Source organism: Dendrobates tinctorius, unplaced genomic scaffold (genome assembly GCF_039654945.1).
Source record: "Dendrobates tinctorius isolate UK_male_01 unplaced genomic scaffold, ASM3965494v1 ptg000018l, whole genome shotgun sequence".
In the NCBI taxonomy this organism is placed as follows: Eukaryota; Metazoa; Chordata; class Amphibia; order Anura; family Dendrobatidae; genus Dendrobates; species Dendrobates tinctorius.
This window is the reverse complement of record NW_027361686.1, coordinates 12,843,783-12,864,157: the sequence shown is the minus strand read 5'-3', so window position 1 is coordinate 12,864,157 and position 20,375 is coordinate 12,843,783. Positions and strand designations below refer to the sequence as shown.

The 20,375-nt window shown below is 46.7% G+C and overlaps 2 long non-coding RNA genes across 2 annotated transcripts; both read left to right on the top strand.

Moving 5' to 3' along the window:
• Positions 1–1,419: 1,419 nt before the first annotated feature.
• LOC141082511 (uncharacterized) lies at positions 1,420–17,025 on the top strand. Its single transcript, XR_012230523.1, has 6 exons — positions 1,420–3,265; positions 15,200–15,260; positions 15,335–15,409; positions 15,595–15,771; positions 16,263–16,426; positions 16,538–17,025. It is a non-coding gene; the product is annotated as an uncharacterized lncRNA (long non-coding RNA).
• Positions 17,026–18,331: 1,306 nt separating this feature from the next.
• On the top strand, positions 18,332–19,081 carry LOC141082510 (uncharacterized). Its single transcript, XR_012230522.1, has 2 exons — positions 18,332–18,489; positions 18,601–19,081. It is a non-coding gene; the product is annotated as an uncharacterized lncRNA (long non-coding RNA).
• Positions 19,082–20,375: the final 1,294 nt, after the last annotated feature.

The following is a 20,375-nucleotide window of genomic DNA, read 5'->3' as shown; positions in this document are numbered from 1 at the left end:
TCGGCATCATCTGATGCGTACTGAGGTGTGCTGACCACCCACCTCTTCAGATTCAGAGGAACAAAGAAGTTGTGCATCACTGCATACTCCCTCTTCTTCACATTCTTGAATGCTGCTTGGCTGGCCCCCTCTTTCCAAGCCAACAGATTCAGAGAACAGAAGTAGAGACTGTGATGGCTCCTGTCCAGGGCTCTCTGACTGCCTGGGCACTTTAGCAGGTGGTGAAGAGACAGACGGTCGCTCTTCAGTGCTCTGGCCCTGAGAGGACGTGGAAGTCATTGAAGTCGATGCGTTAGCTGCCATCCATCCGACAACGGCTTCAATTTGTTCCTCCCGCAGCAGTGGGGTACGGCGAGGTCCTACAAAGCTGCGCATAAAGGACTGTTGCCTGCTAAAACTGGGGGATGCTGACTCAGTGGTGCCCGCAGCAGGCACAGAATCCCCATGTCCTCTCCCTGCAGAATCCCCACGTCCTCTCCCTGCAGAATCCCCACGTCCTCTCCCTGCTGAAACTCCACGCCCACGTGCCTTACTCCCTGCCTTCTTCATCTTGGTAGACTGATAAAAATAGGCAGAAAGTACAAAGGAGGGGCTTAGTGTGCTTATTCCTGAACAGCTGCTAACAGGTATAAGAAACACTAATTTAATGAAGTGTGTGTGTGGACTACACTTTAATAGGAGCTAATGTGGCCTACACAACTGTCAAATGGAGTGTTTGGTGAACTTTATTTTGGTTTTTGTTTTTTTTTGAAAAAAAACTAAAAGGATGTGACCAAAGATTTGAAAGTGATAGTATCACAAACTTTTTGGAGCTATTACAATGCAGGCAGGTAACCTACAATGCAAAAGATGAGGCTCCAAAAAAGTTGGGTAATACTAATCTGGCTGCAGCTGAAGGGCACAAGCCAGAAAAAAGGCTCCTCTATCTACTCCTATATAGTGTTTGCAACCAACCAATGTAGATGGATACAGATGGATGCACATTAATAGGAGAATAAAAAATGAGCTGCAATAAAAGAAAAATATGTGTGAAGCAGTGACGCACGCTGAGCGGCCTACAACCAGACGTAGCTGCAGGACACAGTACTCAGTGTGAGGCTGGTTTCACATTAGCGCTTTTTAAGCGCACGCACGGCCGGGGGTAGCTCCGCCCCCGAGCCAGCTCTCTGCCCGGCGTGCCCGCCCCTTGCTTGTAGCGCCGCCTCCTAGCGCACAGCGCTATCTTTATCTATGCTAAAGATAGGGTGCGCCGATCGCAGGCGCCGCTGTGCGCTAGGAGGCGGCGCTACAAGCAAGGGGTGGGCACTCCGGGCAGAGAGCCGGCTCGGGGGCGGAGCTACCCCCGGCCGTGCGTGCGCTTAAAAAGCGCTAATGTGAAACCAGCCTGAGCTGCACTCACACACAGAGACCTCTCAGACAGCCGTGAACAGTGCAGAAAACTGGTCACTAGCACTGAAAGGCTGCAGAGAGGCTCCGCTGTCTACTCCTATAGTGTTTGCATCCAACGTATATGGATACGGGTGGATGCACAGTGCACACTAATAGAATGAAAAATGAGCAGCAAAAGAAGAAAAATATGTATGAGGCGGTGACACACGCTGAGCGGCCTACAACCAGACGTGGCTGCAGGACACACTACTCAGCGTGAGCTGCACTCACACAGACCTTGCAGACAGCTGTGAACACTGCTGCAAGGCAAAAGAAAGCTACAGTGGTGGATTATGTAGCCTGGGTAAAGCACACTAAGATTGTGAAAATCGCTATCTCTAACTGTCCCTCACAGTCTTGACCAGCAGCCTGTCCCTAACTGAATTCACGGCAGAGTGAACCCGAAATGGCTGCGTTGACGGCTTTTATAGTGCATTATGACATCATTTCAGCAGCCAATCACAGCCATGCCATTAGTTAACATGCCTACATGCCTAACAGGATGTGCCCACACTTCTGAGGATTGTCATTGGCTGAATCAAATCAAACTGGCTCATAGCATTATGGGAACTTCCGATTCCAGTATTCGATATGCTAAAAGTATCTGAACTCAGTATCAGAATTCCGATACAGTGAATATCGGCCGATACCCGATACTTGCGGTATCGGAATGCTCAACACTAGTAACCATACTTCCTATATCTAATTCCTATCTCATACTACCCTGCTTAGTTAGCTCTCCCCTGGTTAGCTATTAATTCAGATAATCTATGTTATGTATATTATGTATTCCTATGACCCTAGTACTGATTGTATTTGTATGTTTTACTTGTAGTTTCACCACATCAATATAGCACTACGTTCAATAAAGCACAGATTCAACCTGCAGTCTCCTTTTTGGACCCCCGGTATAGTGCTTTAGCTGCCTGTATAATCTACATGAATCCCGGTTCATTAGTGAGGACAGAATAGTGAAACAGCGGCTCTCCAGCTAGTGGGAATACAGAGAGAAGAGCCTTCCATCTTGCAGGACCGCAGTGAAACAATAGCTATCCAGCTAGTGGGAACTCAGGGGAAAAATAGTCTTCCATCCTGCAGGGACCAGTTACACAGCACCATCCAGCTAGTGCAACTCAGATGAAGACAGCCCTTCATCCAGATTGCAGGAACTAGTAAACTGCAGAAATCCATCTAGTGAGATTCAAGTCACCAGCTACACAGAGACTAATACAGCTACAGCAATCTCTGCCCAGCCAAGCATCCCTCCATGACACCATGCCCCACAAATCACACAGGACAAAATCTGTTACTTCTGTGTCCTCAAAGACTGTATCCATCAGCAGCATGGTCGCCATTGCCCGCACAAAGTCAAAGGTGTTAACCCTTTAATCCAAAAGTTGCCCCACAATCTACAGGAGAGGTGGCTCACACGTGTTTCCACGTACAAATACAAACACAGTGTTCCATTCCCTCCCTTCTCCGTTTTTGTAGACTTTATACACAAAAAGCGACAATCAGGAATGATCCCAGCTTTGATTTTGCAATGTCATATGCCACACCATCACCAGCTGCAAACCCACGCAGAACATCTGTGGCAGTGCACAAGACTTATGTTTCATCTCCAAGTTCCAATTACAGGTCTGCTGGCTGCTCCCAATCAGAGACAAAGGTACAAGAACCTGACAAGCAGTGCCCGCTCCATCAGAAGCCTCATCCTCTCCTGAAATGCAGAGCCTTCAGAGGAAAATCTATGCCAGAATGCAGAAGCTTCCTGAAAGAGAACGGTATCTGCTACAAGTGCTGCTCATCCACAGTTCACCTCGCCAAGGATTGTAAGGTTAGTGAAAAATGCACAAAATGTGGCACCACAGATCATAACACTGCCCTACACCCTGGCCCAGCTCCATGGAGTGCATAAAACACGCTAGCTGACAGTGAGCATGGCTGGGAGGAAAGGAGCAATGATGCAGCTACACCAGAGATCACTTCACAATGTAATGAAGTCTGTAAAGGGACAATAGACAATAGGTGCTTTTCTAAAATATGCCTCATGTCAAAGATATTGGAGAACTGCCATGTAGAACTAGCTCCCACTCTCAAAGTCTCTGAAGAATGCTGGTTCCTACCCATGTTTGGAGTATACCACCCTAAGAAACCGGGCCAGATTAGAGTGGTGTTTGACTCCAGTGCTAAGTTTGATGATGTCTCCCTGAATGATATTCTACTGACAGGACCAGACCTCAATAACAAACTGCTGGGAGTACTTATGCGCTTCCATTAGGATTCCATTGCTTTCATCAATGACATCCAGCAAATGTTCCATTGTTTCCTTGTGAGAGAGAGAGATGTGGCGCCCCTGAGGGTTCAGTCGCACAGAGGTACTGCACCTCCTCCTGAGGTGTGGTACCCCACCATTCGGGTAAGGTGGAGACACCTGACGACACTCCAACACCTGCATCCCAAACAGCATAGTAGTGTAGCAAAGCACCTTTGGTGGCACCCTGTTTGGAACATGAAGAGTGCTGGGAGGTGGGTGGAGCCTAGCTGCACAAGGGAACGGGAGATTATTAGGACTAGGTCAGTCTGTGAGAGGAGATCCCCTGAGTGGGATGGATGGAAAGAGGTGCTGCAGCAGTCTCCTGTGACCTGGAGCTGCTGGCACGGGAAAGAGATATAGAAAGCTTGATTCTCCATAAGAAAGATTGATTTGTACGGAACGTGAGAAGAAGAAGAGAACTAAGGACTAGGGTCAGAGCAGACTATGAAAAAATGAGGATGATTGACCTCATGGAGATCAACATCCGACACTGCGGAGACACCATCACGTGTTTCTCAACGCAGTGATTCTAGAGCACTGCTCCCATCCCTTATGGGAAATATGTAAAACATGCAAATATATAAGCCGCGGAGACACCATCACATGTTTCTCAACGCAAGCAATGACTAGCCAGGTCTTTCACCGGGAAGGAACAACCACGGGAAGGGCAGTCTCCAATGAAGGAAACCACCTATGCCAAAACATGGTATCCATCCACAGACAGCTGTTTCCGGGTATTGCCCCTCATCAGTGTGGAGTAGGAAACTGGCTAGTAGGAGCAATGCCTAGTAGCAGACTATGAAAAAATGAGGATGATTGACCTCATGAAGATCAAATTCCGACACTGTGGAGACACCATCACATGTTTCTCAACACAGTGATTCTAGAGCACTGCTCCCATCCCTTATGGGAAATATGTAAAACATGCAAATATATAAGCCGCGGAGACACCATCACATGTTTCTCAACGCAAGCAATGACTAGCCAGGTCTTTCAACGGGAAGGAACAACCACGGGAAGGGCAGTCTCCAATGAAGGAAACCACCTATGCCAAAACATGGTATCCATCCACAGACAGCTGTTTCGGGGTATTGCCCCTCATCAGTGTGGAGTAGGAAACTGGCTAGTAGAAGCAATGCCTAGTAGCAGACTATGAAAAAATGAGGATGATTGACCTCATGGAGATCAACATCCGACACTGCGGAGACACCATCACGTGTTTCTCAACACAGTGATTCTAGAGCACTGCTCCCATCCCTTATGGGAGATATGTAAAACATGCAAATACATAAGCCGCGGAGACACCATCACATGTTTCTCAACGCAAGCAATGACTAGCCAGGTCTTTCACCGGGAAGGAACAACCACGGGAAGGGCAGTCTCCAATGAAGGAAACCACCTATGCCAAAACATGGTATCCATCCACAGACAGCTGTTTCGGGGTATTGCCCCTCATCAGTGTGGAGTAGGAAACTGGCTAGTAGGAGCAATGCCTAGTAGCAGGCTATGAAAAAATGAGGATGATTGACCTCATGGAGATCAACATCCGACACTGCGGAGACACCATCACGTGTTTCTCAACGCAGTGATTCTAGAGCACTGCTCCCATCCCTTATGGGAGATATGTAAAACATGCAAATATATAAGCCGCGGAGACACCATCACATGTTTCTCAACGCAAGCAATGACTAGCCAGGTCTTTCACCGGGAAGGAACAACCACGGGAAGGGCAGTCTCCAATGAAGGAAACCACCTATGCCAAAACATGGTATCAATCCACAGACAGCTGTTTCGGGGTATTGCCCCTCATCAGTGTGGAGTAGGAAACTGGCTAGTAGGAGCAATGCCTAGTAGCAGACTATGAAAAAATGAGGATGATTGACCTCATGGAGATCAACATCCGACACTGCGGAGACACCATCACGTGTTTCTCAATGCAGTGATTCTAGAGCACTGCTCCCATCCCTTATGGGAAATATGTAAAACATGCAAACATATAAGCCGCGGAGACACCATCACATGTTTCTCCACGCAAGCAATGATTAGCCAGGTCTTTCACCGGGAAGGAACAACCACGGGAAAGGCAGTCTCCAATGAAGGAAACCACCTATGCCAAAACATGGTATCCATCCACAGACAGCTGTTTCGGGGTATTGCCCCTCATCAGTGTGGAGTAGGAAACTGGCTAGTAGGAGCAATGCCTAGTAGCAGACTATGAAAAAATGAGGATGATTGACCTCATGGAGATCAACATCCGACACTGCGGAGACACCATCACGTGTTTCTCAACGCAGTGATTCTAGAGCACTGCTCCCATCCCTTATGGGAAATATGTAAAACATGCAAATATATAAGCCGCGGAGACACCATCACATGTTTCTCAACGCAAGCAATGACTAGCCAGGTCTTTCACCGGGAAGGAACAACCACGGGAAGGGCAGTCTCCAATGAAGGAAACCACCTATGCCAAAACATGGTATCCATCCACAGACAGCTGTTTCGGGGTATTGCCCCTCATCAGTGTGGAGTAGGAAACTGGCTAGTAGGAGCAATGCCTAGTAGCAGACTATGAAAAAATGAGGATGACTGACCTCATGGAGATCAACATCCGACACTGCGGAGACACCATCACGTGTTCCTCAACGCAGTGATTCTAGAGCACTGATCCCATCCCTTATGGGAAATATGTAAAACATGCAAATATATAAGCTGCAGAGACACCATCACATGTTTCTCAACGCAAGCAATGACTAGCCAGGTCTTTCACCGGGAAGGAACAATCATGGGACGGGCAGTCTCCAATGAAGGAAACCACCTATGCCTAAACATGGTATCCATACACAGACAGCTGTTTCGGGGTATTGCCCCTCATCAGTTTGGAGTAGGAAACTGGCTAGTAGGAGCAATGCCTAGTAGCAGACTATGAAAAAATGAGGATGATTGACCTCATGGAGATCAACATCCGACACTGCGGAGACACCATCACTTGTTTCTCAACGCAGTGATTCTAGAGCACTGCTCCCATCCCTAATGGGAAATATGTAAAACATGCAAATATATAAGCCGCGGAGACACCATCACATGTTTCTCAACGCAAGCAATGACTAGCCAGGTCTTTCACCGGGAAGGAACAACCACGGGAAGGGCAGTCTCCAATGAAGGAAACCACCTATGCCAAAACATGGTATCCATCCACAGACAGCTGTTTCGGGGTATTGCCCCTCATCAGTGTGGAGTAGGAAACTGGCTAGTAGGAGCAATGCCTAGTAGCAGACTATGAAAAAATGAGGATGATTGACCTCATGGAGATCAACATCCGACACTGCGGAGACACCATCACGTGTTTCTCAACGCAGTGATTCTAGAGCACTGCTCCCATCCCTTATGGGAGATATGTAAAACATGCAAATATATAAGCCACGGAGACACCATCACATGTTTCTCAACGCAAGCAATGACTAGCCAGGTCTTTCACCGGGAAGGAACAACCACGGGAAGGGCAGTCTCCAATGAAGGAAACCACCTATGCCAAAACATGGTATCCATCCACAGACAGCTGTTTCGGGGTATTGCCCCTCATCAGTGTGGAGTAGGAAACTGGCTAGTAGGAGCAATGCCTAGTAGCAGACTATGAAAAAATGAGGATGATTGACCTCATGGAGATCAACATCCGACACTGCGGAGACACCATCACGTGTTTCTCAACGCAGTGATTCTAGAGCACTGATCCCATCCCTTATGGGAAATATGTAAAACATGCAAATATATAAGCCGCGGAAACACCATCACATGTTTCTCAACGCAAGCAATGACTAGCCAGGTCTTTCACTGGGAAGGAACAACCACAGGAAGGGCAGTCTCCAATGAAGGAAACCACCTATGCCAAAACATGGTATCCATCCACAGACAGCTGTTTCGGGGTATTGCCCCTCATCAGTGTGGAGCAGGAAACTGGCTAGTAGGAGCAATGCCTAGTAGCAGACTATGAAAAAATGAGGATGATTGACCTCATGGAGATCAACATCCGACACTGCGGAGACACCATCACGTGTTTCTCAACGCAGTGATTCTAGAGCACTGCTCCCATCCCTTATGGGAAATATGTAAAACATGCAAATATATAAGCCGCGGAGACACCATCACATGTTTCTCAACGCAAGCAATGACTAGCCAGGTCTTTCACCGGGAAGGAACAACCACGGGAAGGGCAGTCTCCAATGAAGGAAACCACCTATGCCAAAACATGGTATCCATCCACAGACAGCTGTTTCGGGGTATTGCCCCTCATCAGTGTGGAGTAGGAAACTGGCTAGTAGGAGCAATGCCTAGTAGCAGACTATGAAAAAATGAGGATGACTGACCTCATGGAGATCAACATCCGACACTGCGGAGACACCATCACGTGTTGCTCAACGCAGTGATTCTAGAGCACTGATCCCATCCCTTATGGGAAATATGTAAAACATGCAAATATATAAGCTGCGGAGACACCATCACATGTTTCTCAACGCAAGCAATGACTAGCCAGGTCTTTCACCGGGAAGGAACAACCACGGGAAGGGCAGTCTCCAGTGAAGGAAACCACCTATGCCTAAACATGGTATCCATCCACAGACAGCTGTTTCGGGGTATTGCCCCTCATCAGTTTGGAGTAGGAAACTGGCTAGTAGGAGCAATGCCTAGTAGCAGACTATGAAAAAATGAGGATGATTGACCTCATGGAGATCAACATCCGACACTGCGGAGACACCATCACGTGTTTCTCAACACAGTGATTCTAGAGCACTGCTCCCATCCCTAATGGGAGATATGTAAAACATGCAAATATATAAGCCGCGGAGACACCATCACATGTTTCTCAACGCAAGCAATGACTAGCCAGGTCTTTCACCGGGAAGGAACAACCACGGGAAGGGCAGTCTCCAATGAAGGAAACCACCTATGCCAAAACATGGTATCCATCCACAGACAGCTGTTTCGGGGTATTGCCCCTCATCAGTGTGGAGTAGGAAACTGGCTAGTAGGAGCAATGCCTAGTAGCAGACTATGAAAAAATGAGGATGATTGACCTCATGGAGATCAACATCCGACACTGCGGAGACACCATCACGTGTTTCTCAACGCAGTGATTCTAGAGCACTGCTCCCATCCCTTATGGGAGATATGTAAAACATGCAAATATATAAGCCGCGGAGACACCATCACATGTTTCTCAACGCAAGCAAGGACTAGCCAGGTCTTTCACCGGGAAGGAACAACCACGGGAAGGGCAGTCTCCAATGAAGGAAACCACCTATGCCAAAACATGGTATCCATCCACAGACAGCTGTTTCGGGGTATTGCCCCTCATCAGTTTGGAGTAGGAAACTGGCTAGTAGGAGCAATGCCTAGCAGCAGACTATGAAAAAATGAGGATGACTGACCTCATGGAGATCAACATCCGACACTGCGGAGACACTATCACGTGTTTCTCAATGCAGTGATTCTAGAGCACTGATCCCATCCCTTATGGGAAATATGTAAAACATGCAAATATATAAGCTGCGGAGACACCATCACATGTTTCTCAACGCAAGCAATGACTAGCCAGGTCTTTCACCGGGAAGGAACAACCACGGGAATGGCAGTCTCCAATGAAGGAAACCACCTATGCCAAAACATGGTATCCATCCACAGACAGCTGTTTCGGGGTATTGCCCCTCATCAGTGTGGAGTAGGAAACTGGCTAGTAGCAGCAATGCCTAGTAGCAGACTATGAAAAAATGAGGCTGATTGACCTAATGGAGATCAACATCCGACACTGCGGAGACACCATCACGTGTTTCTCAATGCAGTGATTCTAGAGCACTGCTCCCATCCCTTTTGGGAAATATGTAAAACATGCAAATATATAAGCCGCGAAGACACCATCACATGTTTCTCAACGCAAGCAATGACTAGCCAGGTCTTTCACCGGGAAGGAACAACCACGGGAAGGGCAGTCTCCAATGAAGGAAACCACCTATGCCAAAACATGGTATCCATCCACAGACAGCTGTTTCGGGGTATTGCCCCTCATCAGTGTGGAGTAGGAAACTGGCTAGTAGGAGCAATGCCTAGTAGCAGACTATGAAAAAATGAGGATGATTGACCTCATGGAGATCAACATCCAACACTGCGGAGACACCATCACGTGTTTCTCAACGCAGTGATTCTAGAGCACTGCTCCCATCCCTTATGGGAGATATGTAAAACATGCAAATATATAAGCCGCGGAGACACCATCACATGTTTCTCAACGCAAGCAATGACTAGCCAGGTCTTTCACCAGGAAGGAACAACCACGGGAAGGGCAGTCTCCAATGAAGGAAACCACCTATGCCAAAACATGGTATCCATCCACAGACAGCTGTTTCGGGGTATTGCCCCTCATCAGTGTGGAGTAGGAAACTGGCTAGAAGGAGCAATGCCTAGTAGCAGACTATGAAAAAATGAGGATGATTGACCTCATGGAGATCAACATCCGACACTGCGGAGACACCATCACGTGTTTCTCAACGCAGTGATTCTAGAGCACTGCTCCCATCCCTTATGGGAGATATGTAAAACATGCAAATATATAAGCCGCGTAGACACCATCACATGTTTCTCAACGCAAGCAATGACTAGCCAGGTCTTTCACCGGGAAGGAACAACCACGGGAAGGGCAGTCTCCAATGAAGGAAACCACCTATGCCAAAACATGGTATCCATCCACAGACAGCTGTTTTGGAGTATTGCCCCTCATCAGTGTGGAGTAGGAAACTGGCTAGTAGGAGCAATGCCTAGTAGCAGACTATGAAAAAATGAGGATGATTGACCTCATGGAGATCAACATCCGACACTGCGGAGACACCATCACGTGTTTCTCAACGCAGTGATTCTAGAGCACTGATCCCATCCCTTATAAGAAATATGTAAAACATGCAAATATATAAGCCGCGGAAACACCATCACATGTTTCTCAACGCAAGCAATGACTAGCCAGGTCTTTCACCGGGAAGGAACAACCACGGGAAGGGCAGTCTCCAATGAAGGAAACCACCTATGCCAAAACATGGTATCCATCCACAGACAGCTGTTTCGGGGTATTGCCCCTCATCAGTGTGGAGTAGGAAACTGGCTAGTAGGAGCAATGCCTAGTAGCAGACTATGAACAAATGAGGATGACTGACCTCATGGAGATCAACATCCGACACTGCGGAGACACCATCACGTGTTTCTCAATGCAGTGATTCTAGAGCACTGATCCCATCCCTTATGGGAAATATGTAAAACATGCAAATATATAAGCTGCGGAGACACCATCACATGTTTCTCAACGCAAGCAATGACTAGCCAGGTCTTTCACCGGGAAGGAACAACCACGGGACGGGCAGTCTCCAATGAAGGAAACCACCTATGCCAAAACATGGTATCCATCCACAGACAACTGTTTCGGGGTATTGCCCCTCATCAGTGTGGAGTAGGAAACTGGCTAGTAGGAGCAATGCCTAGTAGCAGACTATGAAAAAATGAGGCTGATTGACCTCATGGAGATCAACATCCGACACTGCGGAGACACCATCACGTGTTTCTCAACGCAGTGATTCTAGAGCACTGCTCCCATCCCTTATGGGAAATATGTAAAACATGCAAATATATATGCCGCAGAGACACCATCACATGTTTCTCATTGCAAGCAATGACTAGCCAGGTCTTTCACCGGGAAGGAACAACCACGGGAAGGGCAGTCTCCAATGAAGGAAACCACCTATGCCAAAACATGGTATCCATCCACAGACAGCTGTTTCGGGGTATTGCCCCTCATCAGTGTGGAGTATGAAACTGGCTAGTAGGAGCAATGCCTAGTAGCAGACTATGAAAAAATGAGGATGATTGACCTCATGGAGATCAACATCCGACACTGCGGAGACACCATCACGTGTTTCTCAACGCAGTGATTCTAGAGCACTGCTCCCATCCCTTATGGGAAATATGTAAGACATGCAAATATATAAGCCGCGGAGACACCATCACATGTTTCTCAACGCAAGCAATGACTAGCCAGGTCTTTCACCGGGAAGGAACAACCACTGGAAGGGCAGTCTCCAATGAAGGAAACCACCTATGCCAAAACATGGTATCCATCCACAGACAGCTGTTTCGGGGTATTGCCCCTCATCAGTGAGGAGTAGGAAACTGGCTAGTAGGAGCAATGCCTAGTAGCAAACTATGAAATAATGAAGATGATTGACCTCATGGAGATCAACATCCGACACTGCGGAGACACCATCACGTGTTTCTCAACGCAGTGATTCTAGAGCACTGATCCCATCCCTTATGGGAAATATGTAAAACATGCAAATATATAAGCCGCAGAGACACCATCACATGTTTCTCAACGCAAGCAATGACTAGCCAGGTCTTTCACCGGGAAGGAACAACTATGGGAAGGGCAGTCTCCAATGAAGGAAACCACAGACAGCTGTTTCGGGGTATTGCCCCTCATCAGTGTAGTCTGCTACTAGGCATTGCTCCTACTAGCCAGTTTCCTACTTCACACTGATGAGGGGCAATACCCCGAAACAGCTGTCTGTGAATGGATACCATGTTTTGGCATAGGTGGTTTCCTTCATTGGAGACTGCCCTTCCCATGGTTGTTCCTTCCCAGTGAAAGACCTGGCTAGTCATTGCTTGCGTTGACAAACATGTGATGGTGTCTCTGCGGCTTATATATTTGCATGTTTTACATATTTCCCATAAGGGATGGGATCAGTGCTCTAGAATCACTGCGTTGAGAAACACGTTATGGTGTCTCCGCAGTGTCGGATGTTGATCTCCATGAGGTCAATCATCTTCATTTTTTCATAGTTTGCTACTAGGCATTGCGCCTACTAGCCAGTTTCCTACTCCTCACTGATGAGGGGCAATACCCCGAAACAGCTGTCTGTGGATGGATACCATGTTTTGGCATAGGTGGTTTCCTTCATTGGAGACTGCCCTTCCCGTGGTTGTTCCTTCCCGGTGAAAGACCTGGCTAGTCATTGCTTGCGTTGAGAAACATGTGATGGTGTCTCCACGGCTTATATATTTGCATGTTTTACATATTTCCCATAAGGGATGGGAGCAGTGCTCTAGAATCACTGCGTTGAGAAACACGTGATGGTGTCTCAGCAGTGTCGGATGTTGATCTCCATGAGGTCAATCATCCTCATTTTTTCATAGTCTGCTACTAGGCATTGCTCCTACTAGCCAGTTTCCTACTCCACACTGATGAGGGGCAATTCCCCGAAACAGCTGTCTGTGAATGGATACCATGTTTTGGCATAGGTGGTTTCCTTCATTGGAGACTGCCCTTCCCGTGGTTGTTTCTTCCCGGTGAAAGACCTGGCTAGTCATTGCTTGCGTTGAGAAACATGTGATGGTGTCTCTGCGGCTTATATATTTGTAGGGTCAGTGCAGAGCCCTTCTTCAAGTTCAAAGTGCATGGCCGGGGTCCGGTCCACGAGGTTGTATGGATAGTAATGGTCCTGCAGCAGACACCAGAGGAATAGAAGTTGTCACCACTTTATTCCCACACATTACTTGGGGGCACAACAGCAATGTGAGTGATCCGAGACTTGGTAGCAAGAATTCCCCAAAGCAGGCTACAGCTGTCTGCCGTACAAGTAGAGTTCAAAGGAGCATCTTAAAGGAGGAACTTGGGTTTAACACACAACCACAAGTACTTCATTACAAGCGCTAGAAAGGAGACATTCAGAGGATGTATATGTTGGCGGAGTGTTGGAACGGAGTACTTCATCTTGCCTGGAGGTTGGCTGAGCCCCTGACCTGGAGGACACAGCACTGAGGCGGGCACCTGTATGCACAACAGACTGTGAGTAAAGCTTTGGAACTACATGCCCTGGTGTCCTCCGCTTATTCCTGCGCCAACCCACTCAGCACTGCTACATCTCTGTACTTCACACTGCACCATTACGCTCTCCTCACTAGCTCTTCATCTACACTGCCCTGGGACTACAGTCCAACCTGTGGAGGGCTACACCATCATTGCTGCACCACACATCTGTCCCAGAGGATCTGTCTGCAGCGTCGGCTTAACACCTTCATTGCTGAACACCACAGGTGGCGCCACGAATCATCCACTTATAAACTTTAATCAGCCTCGCTTAACACCATTCCCTTTTACATGGGCGCCCAGGGCCACGGACCGTGTCACCGCCGCTGTGACTACTCCCATTGAAACCCACGGGCCCGGTACCGAGTACCCCACGGCCCTGGCGGGCGACCCAGAGACTGGAACTTCCTAAGATTCTCCGGGTATAGAGACAATGATCCTACTAAAGAGGTCACAGAGTACCGCATGAGAGTGCACATCTTCGGCAATAGCCCTTCTCCTGCAGTCACCATCTATGGACTCAAAAGGTCAGCTCAAGAAGGAGAAACAGAATACGGATCAGATGTTAGACAATTCATATAAAAAGACTTTTATGTTGATGACTGTCTGAAAGCCATGCCTTCAAATGAGACTGCCATCAGTCTTCTCAAGAGAGCCCAAGAGACGCTTGCTTGCTCTAACCTCAGGCTTCACAAAATAGCCTCAAACAGCCAAGAACTCATGAAAGCATTCCCTTCATAAGACTTGTGTAACGGTCTCAGAGACCTGGACCTGGAGTCAGACCCCACACCAATGCAACGCAGCCTCGTCTTCCCTGGAATCTACAATCAGATACCTTTACCTTTCAGGTCAGCCAGGAAGAAAAGCCTTTCACACGCAGAGGTGTCCTGTCTACCATCAACAGCCTGTATGATCCCTTGGGTTTTGCAGCTCCTGTTACTATGCAAGGCAAAGCTATACTAAGGCTGGTTTCACATAAGTGTTTTATCACGCAGCGCATCGTGCGCAATCGTGCGCATGCACAATGCTTCGTTAGCTTTACCATGGCAGGCGCATGGTCTAGCGCTTGCCCGCGTTCATCTGCATTTTCGTGCGCTGCACTTTTTCCAGGTGTGCACCCAGACGCGCGAGACACTACATGTTGCATCTTTTGTTCCGCCCAACCGCGTTAAAAAAGCGCATGCACACGAGTGCGCTCAGAAAGCGCAAAAAAATAACATTACAGTCTATGGGGTCGCTGGCGTGCGCATGGACGTGCGCATGTCTGTGCTTTTGAGCGCATGCGATTTTGGAGTAAACAATGTCTAGACACTTGTTTAAACCATCCCCTACACAAAAAACATTGTGTGTTTGGGAGGAGTGTAGATAAAAGGTGTCTTCTCTGTCAGACCACTACTCTACAGACAGCCTGCAAGAGATAAGACACCCAGCAAGAGACAAGAGCCATATTTGGATCAGAGCTGCATCATCAAGAATGAGAGTATTCTTAAACCTAATGTCTGCCTGTCCATTCAAATGTATTATGTACTAATGCTTTGTATTTTTTTTAATTGCAGCATTTCTTCTGGGGATGAATACACACCATCCTGGCAAGAACTGTCCCAAGCAGAGCGTGAGGTGAGTATCTTCCTGCCTTTGGTAAGTATAGCTGCTGCATCTACAAATGTGTAATAATTTTTGTTCTTTTTCAGACATCATCATCGGACCCAGCAAGTGAGGCCGAACAGCGGGAGAAGCCAAGACAAGTCCCGGTGGTGAGACAGAATGTAAGTATGAAATGACTTTGAATGTCCCTTTTTTTTGTTTAAATGTATTTTCTTCTTCCTATTTTTCTGTCCTGTTTTTCATCTTCTCTCTTGCTTCTTTTCTGTACCTTTTTCTAACTTTTTCATTCACAAAAATTTCCAAGATTATAATGTATTTTTTTTCTATGTTCCACAACTGGATGAAGAAGACACCTATCTTGACAACGAGCACAAGATCCACCTGGTCAAGGAGCGTGTCCCGTTGTGGGACAGCTGTGACCAGCAGTACAAGGACACTGTGGTGACCCGGCTGTGGAATGAGGTGGCCTCAGCGTTGATGGATGGCTGGGACAGCGTCTCTCCAAGTTCCAAAAAGGCTTTTAGTAAGTATTTCCCTGCTCCGTGTTACCGCAGTGACTATTGTCCCTGATGACACTGTTGTGTTTCCTGCTAGATATATTCTAGCAGGAAACACAACAATGTTATCAGGATCAACAGTGACAGCATTGTATATTGTATTGCTGTATTGTGCCGCATTGACTATTGTTCCTGATGACACTGTTGTGTTTCCTGCTAGATATATTCTAGCAGGAAACACAACAGTGTTATCAGGATCAACAGTGACTGCCTTGTGTATTGTATTGCTGTATTGTGCTGCAGTGACTATTGTCCCTGATGACACTGTGGTGTTTCCTGCTAGAATATATCTAGCATGAAAAACAATTGTGCTATCATGGCGAACAATCAGTGCATTGTCTGTTGAATTGTTTTGTGATGCCGCATTGACTGTTTTCATGTTCACTCAGGTTTGTGTGATGATACAGATTTTGGCATGAGTGCATTGTATAATGTATTTTCTTTGTTTTTCCAACAGTGAATAAAGTCCGAACACGTTGGCACTCGATGAAGGACCGCTTCAACACTGATGCTCGTGCTGAGGGACAGGTTCGCAGTGGTTCAGCGGCAAGGACCAGAACTAAATACCGTTACCATCGTGAGTTGACATTCCTTAGACCGGTCCTTGCCACCAGAGAATAAGTATTTAATTTTTTTAAAATTTATTTATTTTTTTTAACCTGTGCTTTTCTATTCCACAGCAGTTGCTTCTTGTAAATGCAGGAGACTAATATTTTTCTTTTCTTTCCACAGCACCTGGAGCAGCACCCTGCAACCTGTCCCTGGAGCGGCCCTTCATCGAACGACCTCGGACCCGTCCCAGCCATCCGACAGCCAGGAAGCAACTTGCAGGTCAGCAACACGGACAGCTGGTGATCAGGAAGCTGATCAATCAGGTGTTCCCCTGTCCCAGGTCTCTGCTACTGGTTATGTGGGCACTTCCTGCCAGCGGCAGAGGGCCTTGGACAGGAATGTCCTGCTTGAGTTCATGCACTTAAGCGAGGCCTTTCATGCCAGCCTCAAGGCGCTGTCAGACAGAGTGGAAAGCGGTTTTTCGCTCGCTCCATCCTTGATCTCCCTTCCCCCACTACTTTCGTCGCCCCTTCCCCTAGAACCCCTTCCTCACCTACCAGCCATTCCTCCTCTCTCCACACCCCCAAAGTAGCCGAATCTTCCCCCAAACGTCCTTCACAATAATTTTTTTTTAAATAAATGTGTAATTCTGCTTTCACCTAAAATGGTTTGATTAATGTGTCTATCGCCGCCTTCACACACTGTGCCGTACACACACTGCACCGTACACTTTGCCTTTTTGCCCAGACATAGCTCCATTAGTGACACATGTTTCTTGTGTCATTCCTGGAGATATGTGTAGTCAAAAACACAAATATATGACTTGTATTTTCCCTACCAGTCTCTTCAGTATGCTAATATTGCACAGACTGAATAGAGGATGGTGTTGAGTGCAAGGCATATCTATTGTTACCTTGCCAGGTATCATTAAAAGTTTATTGAGGATGGTGTATTTTTACCATCATCAATTCACTTATTGTGAGACAAGGCCAGGGGATTCCAGATATACCTTGTAATTAACCACATCCTCTATTCAGTGTGTGGTGAATAAACTGAGGAGATGATGGGGAAAATAAACGTCATATGTACAATACCCTGGCCTTGTATCATAACTATTTATCACACCTGGGCAGGTGAATACACATATGAGTTTTAACCTGCAGCGTCCCTTCAGTCTGCATATATTTCACGCAGACTGTATCGATGCTGCATTTTAACTCATGTGGTCTAGCACTTGCCCACGTTCATCTGCATTTTCGTGCGCTGCACTTTTTCCAGGTGTGCACCCAGACGCACGAGACGCTACATGTTGCATCTTTTGTTCCGCCCAACCACGTTAAAAAAGCGCATGCACACGAGTGCGCTCAGAATGCGCAAAAAAATAACATTACAGTCTATGGGGTCGCTGGCGTGCGCATGGACGTGCGCATGTCTGTGCTTTTGAGCGCATGCGATTTTGGAGTAAACAATGTCTAGACACGTATTTCCCTGCTCTGTGATACCGCAGTGACTATTGTCCCTGATGACACTGTTGTGTTTCCTGCTAGATATATTCTAGCAGGAAACACAACAGTGTTATCAGGATCAACAGTGACTGCCTTGTGTATTGTATTGCTGTATTGTGCCGCAGTGACTATTGTCCCTGATGACACTGTTGTGTTTCCTGCTAGATATATTCCAGCAAGAAACACGACAGTGTTATCAGGATCCACAGTGACTGCATTGTGTATTGCATTGCTGTATTGTGCTGCATTGACTATTGTCCCTGATGACACTGTGGTGTTTCCTGCTAGAATATATCTAGCATGAAAAACAATTGTGCTATCATGGCGAACAATCAGTGCATTGTCTGTTGAATTGTTTTGTGATGCCGCATTGACTGTTTTCCATGTTCACTCAGGTTTGTGTGATGATCCAGATTTTGGCATGAGTGCATTGTATAATGTATTTTCTTTGTTTTTCCAACAGTGAATAAAGTCCGAACACGTTGGCACTCGATGAAGGACCGCTTCAACACTGATGCTCGTGCTGAGGGACAGGTTCGCAGTGGTTCAGCGGCAAGGACCAGAACTAAATACCGTTACCATCGTGAGTTGGCATTCCTTAGACCGGTCCTTGCCACCAGAGAATAAGTATTTAATTTTTTTAAAATTTATTTATTTTTTTTAACCTGTGCTTTTCTATTCCACAGCAGTTGCTTCTTGTAAATGCAGGAGACTAATGTTTTTCTTTTCTTTCCACAGCACCTGGAGCAGCACCCTGCAACCTGTCCCTGGAGCGGTCCTTCATCGAACGACCTCGGACCCGTCCCAGCCATCCGACAGCCAGGAAGCAACTTGCAGGTCAGCAACACGGACAGCTGGTGATCAGGAAGCTGATCAATCAGGTGTTCCCCTGTCCCAGGTCTCTGGTTATGTGGGCACTTCCTGCCAGCGGCAGAGGGCCTTGGACAGGAATGTCTTGCCTGAGTTCATGCACTTAAGCGAGGCCTTTCATGCCAGCCTCAAGGCACTGTCAGACAGAGTGGAAAGCGGTTTTTCGCTCGCTCCATCCCTGATCTCCCTTCCCCCACTACTTTCGTTGCCCCTTCCCTTAGAACCCCTTCCTCGCCTACCAGCCATTCCTCCTCTCTCCACACCCCCAAAGTAGCCGAATCTTCCCCCAAACGTCCTTCACAATAATTTTTTTTTTAAAATAAATGTGTAATTCTGCTTTCACCTAAAATGGTTTGATTAATGTGTCTATCGCCGCCTTCACACACTGTGCCGTACACACACTGACCGTACACTTTGCCTTTTTGCCCAGACATAGCTCCATTAGTGACACATGTTTCTTGTGTCATTCCTGGAAATATGTGTAGTCAAAAACACAAATATATGACTTGTATTTTCCCCACCAGTCTCTTCAGTATGCTAATATTGCACAGACTGAATAGAGGATGGTGTTGAGTGCAAGGCATATCTATTGTTACCTTGCCAGGTATCATTAAAAGTTTATTGAGGATAGTGTATTTTTACCATCATCAATTCACTTATTGTGAGACAAGGCCAGGGGATTCTAGATATACCTTGTAATTAACCACATCCTCTATTCAGTGTGTGGTGAATAAACTGAGGAGATGATGGGGAAAATAAACGTCATATGTACAATACCCTGGCCTTGAATCATAACTATTTATCACACCTGGGCAGGTGAATACACATATGAGTTTTAACCTGCAGCGTCCCTTCAGTCTGCATATATTTCACGCAGATTGTATCGATGCTGCATTTTAACTCATGTGTATTCACCTTCCCATGTGTGATAACATTCTGAAGTCAGGATGCATTATTTTGGGCGTCCTCAATTCAGCATGACACTAGGCCTGGGGATTGAAGAAGTTGTATAAACTTTATTATCTCTCCAGTCTGCGTTCAAACTCAAGCCACATTGGTGATCCTACAAATAATATTTATAGTCACATGGTTAGTTGTCATAAATATTGACGGATGCTAGTGCATCCCCAAATCACTATTTGTAACATCAGGTCAGGTGACACAAATATTAGTTGTATTATCTCCACCGTCGCTGCAAATTGAACACAAACTGTAGAAATGATAAAGGTCATACAACTTGCGTGTGTGTATAGTCACCTGGTCAGGAGTGCTAGTAAATTCATGATGCACAAAACACAGCATCATGAATTCACTGGTACACATGGCCAGTTGATTATTGTATTGAAGTGTAAAAAGACAGAGTGCACTCGGTACAGGTATCCAAACAGGTTTTTTATTAACATACACACAAGAAAACATTTTTACACCATTTCATCTTACCATTCCACCCGTCCTACATCTGAGATGAAGTAGGCCGCAAATTGGTCCCTCATTTGGCCAATTTCAACGGATGACCTGAGAGGGTGCTGAGTGAATTCAGGCATTGGGTTTGGAGTTGCATCATCGAGTTCAAGGGTCGGGTGCTCTTTTGCCATCACAAAATTATGTAGAACCACACATGCCTTCACCACCTCATCCACTGT